This window comes from Ailuropoda melanoleuca, chromosome 9 (genome assembly GCF_002007445.2).
Source record: "Ailuropoda melanoleuca isolate Jingjing chromosome 9, ASM200744v2, whole genome shotgun sequence".
Taxonomy (NCBI): Eukaryota; Metazoa; Chordata; class Mammalia; order Carnivora; family Ursidae; genus Ailuropoda; species Ailuropoda melanoleuca.
The window spans coordinates 22,054,978-22,061,571 of NC_048226.1; the positions used below are offsets into that span (position 1 = coordinate 22,054,978).

General features: G+C 35.5%; 1 pseudogene; it reads right to left on the minus strand.

Annotated features, from left to right (window-relative positions):
* LOC117803859 overlaps positions 1-6,594 on the minus strand; it is a 34,519-nt pseudogene that overhangs the window by 25,122 nt on the left and 2,803 nt on the right.

Here is a 6,594-nt window from a genome sequence, read left to right on the forward strand (position 1 = left end):
GATGGCACAGCTATAAATATCTGGGAACCTGCCACCAGAATTTCTAGTCTTGAAAGTAGTTAGAAGAAATGGGGGAAGTTCTTTTAAACACAGATTGCTGCCTGGTTGCAAATCTGAAAAGACAAGGCAATAAAGTATGAGCCTATTAGAGTGATTATAGCCTGGCCTTGAAGAGTTATCACTGTGTTTTTACAGGACAAAAAGTGTGGATGTTCTCATATTAGCCTTTTCAGCTGACCACACAGACCCTTTTGTTGCTCAATTTACTGTGGTAGAAGAGCACTGACTTTTAAATATTTCAGATCATTTCATAGTAAAAAATATAGCATATATTATGGCACAGCACATACTACACATATAAAACCATGTAAGTAACTGGAATAAAAGTTTAATGAACTGACATATATTTCTTATTTTTAGTATATGCCATGTATTCAATTTATTTTGCACTTTATGAAATTATTCTTTAGTTTACATAAAAATAACAAATAGCTCTACAACAAATCAAATGTGTAAATTATAGAGAAAAATGAAGACAACATATTATCTATAGATAGATATGGATAACATGTATATTTTCTACTTAAATAAATGCTAATCATAACTCATCTGTGACCGCAGTTTGGAGTACAAGAAGTTGCAGTAAATCCATTCACTAAGAGGAAGCTTTCATGGTAGCTCCCCTTCTTACCTTCCAAAGGGGTTCCTGCTGCTTTGCCTGCTTTCTTCCAGCCCAAATGCACACAGTTTGTGCAGAATAAATTTATGTTTATTACTCTAAGTGATCTAACATTTTCTCTTGAGTTTATCTTCAGCTCTTCCTCCAACTTCTAAAAAAAATTTGTGATCTTTGCTTTCCAGTGAAAACCAGGAAAGAGGCAATCGTGAACTCTCTATCATGTATTAGCATGCTGTAGATTAGTAAATTTACAAATACATTTCTAAATTTTACGTAAAGTTGATGCTTGAACAACATGGATTTGAACTGTGCAGGTCCACTTTTATGCAGATTTTTAAAAAATAAATACAGCACAGTACTGTAAATGTTTTTTCCTTATGATTTTCTCAATAATATTTTTCTCTTACTTTAAGATTGCATTATATAATACATAAGACATACAAAATAAATGTTAATTGACTATGTTATTGGTAAGGCTTCTTGTCAATAGACTATAAGTGGTTCAGTTTTGGAGGAGTCAAAAATTATATGCTGATTTTCATGGGTTACCTGGTTGGCTCAGTTAANACAGTTTGTGCAGAATAAATTTATGTTTATTACTCTAAGTGATCTAACATTTTCTCTTGAGTTTATCTTCAGCTCTTCCTCCAACTTCTAAAAAAAATTTGTGATCTTTGCTTTCCAGTGAAAACCAGGAAAGAGGCAATCGTGAACTCTCTATCATGTATTAGCATGCTGTAGATTAGTAAATTTACAAATACATTTCTAAATTTTACGTAAAGTTGATGCTTGAACAACATGGATTTGAACTGTGCAGGTCCACTTTTATGCAGATTTTTTAAAAATAAATACAGCACAGTACTGTAAATGTTTTTTCCTTATGATTTTCTCAATAATATTTTTCTCTTACTTTAAGATTGCATTATATAATACATAAGACATACAAAATAAATGTTAATTGACTATGTTATTGGTAAGGCTTCTTGTCAATAGACTATAAGTGGTTCAGTTTTGGAGGAGTCAAAAATTATATGCTGATTTTCATGGGTTACCTGGTTGGCTCAGTTAATAGAGCATATGACTCTATATCTTGGGGTCATGAGTTTGAGCCCATGTTGGGTGTAAATATTTCTTAAAAATAAAATCTTCTTAAAAAAAGTTGTATGCTGATTTTTAGCTGTGCAGGGGTCAAGGATCAACTGTATAATCTTCCTCATAATAAATTTTTTAATGAGGCATAAATCATGGTTATTAAAAACATGAATATTATTTCTCTCTGTAAAAATTAAAAAGCCAAAAGTAGATATGTATATATGCTTAGCATTTAATGTTTATCTGATTTGGAAATGATTTAGATATGCAACAAATATCCATTATTTAGTTTAACTTAGTATACTCTCTGATCTTATAAATCTTTTTTTAAAATTTTTATTATGTTATGTTAGTCACCATACAGTACATCATTACTTTTTGATGTAGTGTTCCATGATTCATTGTTTGCATATAACACCCAGTGCTCCATGCAATATGTGCCCTCCTGAATATCCATCACCAGCCTAGCACAATCCCCCACCCCCAGCCCCTCTGAAACCCTCAGTTTTTTTCCCAGAGTCCATAGTCTCTCTTGGTTCATTCCCCCATCTGTTTACCCCCCCTTCATTCTTTTTTTCCTTCTCCTACCAATCTCCCTGTTATTCCTTATGTTCCATAAATGAGTGAAACCATATGATAGTTGTCTTTCTCTGCTTGACTTACTTCACTTGGCATAATCTCCTTTAGTCCCGTCCACGTTGCTGCAAACATTGGGTCATCATTCTTTCCGATGGCTGAGTAATATTCCATTGTATATATGGACCACATCTTCTTAATCCAGTCATCTGTTGAAGGGCATCTTGGCTTCTTCCACAATTTAGTTATTGTGGACAATGCTGCTATGAACATTGGGGTGCATATGGCCCTTCTCTTCACTACGTTTGTGTCTTTGGGGTAAATACCCAGTAGTGCAATTGCTGGGTCATAGGGTAGCTCTATTTTTAACTTTTTGAGGGACCTCCACACTGTTTTCCAAAGTGGCTATACCTACAGAACACTGAGACATTGAAGAAGACACAAAAAGATGGAAAAACATTCCATGCTCATGGATCAGAAGAATAAACATAGTTAAAATGTCTATGCTACCCAGAGCAATCTACACTTTCAATGCCACCCCAGTCAAAATACCAATGACATTTTTCAAAGAACGAGAACAAACAGCCCTTAAATTGTGTGGAACCAGAGAAGGCCCCGAATCGCCAAGGAATTGTTGAAAAGGAAAAACAAAGCTGGGGGCATCACGTTGCCGGATTTCAAGCTGTACTACAAAGCGGTGATCACAAAGACAGCATGGTACTGGCACAAAAACAGACACATAGACCAATGGAACAGATTAGAAAACCCAGAAATGGACCCTTGGCTCTTTGGGCAACTAATCCTTGACAAAGCAGGAAAAAGCATCCAGTGGAAAAAACACTCTTCCATAAATGGTCCTGGGAAAATTGGAGAGCTATATGCAAAAGAATGAAACTTGACCACTCTCTCATACCACACACAAACTCCAAATGGATGAAAGACCTCAATGTGAAACAGGAATCCATCAAAATCCTAGAGGAGAACACAGGCTGCAACCTCTTTGATATCAGACACAGCAACTTCTTTCATGACACATCTCCAAAGACAAGAGAAACAAAAGAAAAAATGAACTCGTGGGACTTCATCAAGATAAAAGCTTCTGCACAGCCAAGGAAACAGTCANCAAAAAAACTAAGAGGCAGCCCACGGAATGGAAGAAGATATTTGCAAATGACACTACAGATAAAAGACTAGTATCCAATATCTACAAAGAACTTCTCAACATCAATAAATGGGAAACAAATAATCAAATCAAAAAATGATCAGAAGATATGAACAGACACTTTACCAATGAAGACATACAAATGGCTAACAGACACATGAAAAAATGTTCAANGTCAGAAGATATGAACAGACACTTTACCAATGAAGACATACAAATGGCTAACAGACACAGGAAAAAATGTTCAACATCATTAGCCATCAGGGAAATTCAAATCAAAACCACACTGAGATACCACCTTACACCAGTTAGAATGGCAAAAATTGACACGGCAAGAAACAACAATTGTTGGAGAGAATGTAGAGAAAGGGAATCCCTCCTACATTGTTGGTGGGAATACAGGTTGGTACAGCCATCTTGGAAAACAGTGTGGAGGTCCCTTTAAAAGTTAAAGTTCAGCTACCCTATGATCCAGCCATTGCACTACTGGGAATTTACCGCAAAGATACAGACATAGTTCCATGTGCATTCCAAAAGAATGAGTATTCTGTTGTTGTGGGGTGTAGTGTTCTATATATATGTATGAGGTCCATCTGGTCCAGTGTATCATTCAAAGCTCTTGTTCTTTTGTTGATTTTCTGCTTAGGTGATCTCTCTATTGCTGAGAGTGGAGTGATGAGGTCCCCTACTATTAACGTATTTTTATCTATATGTCTCTTTATTGTGGTTAAGAGTTGGCTTATGTATCTTGCTGCTCCCCTGTTGGGGGCATATATATTAATAATTGTCATATCCACTTGTTGAATACTTCCTTTAAGAATAATATAGTGCCCTTCTGTATCTCTCNCCTTTAAGAATAATATAGTGTCCTTCTGTATTTCTAATGACAGTCTTTAGTTTAAAATCTAATCTTTCTGATATGAGAATTGCTACCCCAGCTTTCTCTTGATGTCCATTGGCATGAAAAATGTTTTTCCATACCTTCACTTTCAGTCTGGATGTATCTTGAGGTTCAAAATGAGTCTCTTGTAGACAGCAAATGGATGGGTCATGTCTTTTTATCCAATCTACAACCCTGTGGCGTTTTATGGGAGAGTTTAAGCCATTTAGATTGATAGAGATTATTGACAGATATGATTTTAATGATGCCATTTCTCTTTAAAGTCTTTGTATCGGTTGTGACTTGCTGCTCTGTATCACTCTTGGGGCCTTTTTACCTTTATAGAGCCCCCCTTAATATCTCCTGTAGGGCTGGTTTCGTGGTTACGAAATTGGTTAATGATTGGCGATTTTGGAACGTCTTTATTTCTCCATCAATTCTGAATGACAGCTTTGCTGGATAAAGGATCCTTNAGAGAGATATGATTTTAATGATGTCATGTTGCCTGTGAAGTCTGTGTTTCTATAGATTATAAACTTCTGTTCTGTATCACTCTTGGGGCCTTTTTACTTTTATAGAACCCACCTTAATATCTCATGTAGGGCTGGTTTCNTTTAGTGGTTACGAATTCCTTCAGTTTCTGCCGATCTTGGAAGGTCCTTATCTCTCCATCAATTCTGAATGATAGCCTTGCTGGATAAAGGATCCTTGGCTGCATGTTTTTCTCTGAAAGAGCTTTAAAAATGCCCCCCCAAGCCTTTCTCTCATTCCAGGTCTCTGTAGACAGGTCTGACGTAATCCTGATACCTTTGCCTTGGTACGTGAGAAATTTCTTTGCCCTGGCCGCTTTCAATACTGTATCCTTGGATCTAATATTNTACCCTGCTGACCCTTTCTAACCTGCCACGTCTCTGTACACAGGTCTGACGTTATTCTGCTGTTTTTCCCTCTGTACATAAAGATTTTCTTCCCCCTGGCTGCTTTCAATACTGTATCCTTGGATCTAATATTTGCAAATTGCACTATGACGTGATGTGGTGTAGGTCTGTTCTCATTGACCTTGGGAGGGGTCCTCTCTGCCTCTTGGACACGTGAGTTAACTTTCTTAAATTTTTGTTAATCTTGTGGATAGACACCTGATTGCTCAAACAGCATTTGCTGTATTTCATCCATTGAGTTATTTTTGCAGTACAAACAAAGATTATTTGAACAAATTTCTGTGGGTCTATTTCTGATTCTCTATTGGGTTGTCTATTCTTTTTTATTAATTTTTGCATTTATTCCTTAATTATTACCACACTGTCTTCATTATTGTAGCTATATAGGGAGTCTGAATTATGGATAGAGAGATTCCTTCTATTTTATTCTCTTTTGTGAGGATTACCTGTTCTTTTAGTATGTTTCTTTCCATGTAAATTTTAAAATAAGTTTTTCTATGTCTATAATAAACCTCATATAAATTTTCAGAATGATTTCATTACACCTATAGAACAATTGGTTTTGAATTGAGATTTTTATTATATTGAGTCTTTAGTACATTATCTTAGTATGTCTCTTCATTAATTTAGATCTATTTGATCTCTTTAATCAGCAGTTTGTAATTCTGTACATGTTTTGTGACATGTTTAAGTATTTCATTTTTGGGGGAACAATTGAAAATTGCATTGTGGTTTTAATGTTGTCTTCTACATATTAATTTTTCAAATATATATAAATGCAACTGATTTGTGAGAGTTGATCTGCTATCTTGCACAGTGTGGAACTCATCAATCCTAGAAGGTTTATTGGTTTATTTGTTTGTTTAATTAATTAATTAATTATTTTTTNCTGATTTGTGAGAGTTGATCTGCTATCTTGCACAGTGTGGAACTCATCAATCCTAGAAGGTTTATTGGTTTATTTGTTTGTTTAATTAATTAATTAATTATTTTTTTACAGACTTCTTGGGATGTTCTACTTAGATGATGATGTCATCTCACAATAGACAGCTTTATTTCTGTCTTCCCAATCTGCATGCCTTTAATTTTTTTCTTGCCTTATTGCTCTGGTTAGAAATTCTAGTAGTGGATCATAGGGTAGCTCAATTTTTAACTTTTTACGGGACCTCCACACTGTTTTCCAAAGTGGCTGTACAAACTTGCATTCCCACCAACAGTGTAAGAGGGGTCCCCTTTCTCCACATCCTCTCCAATATTTGTTGTTTCC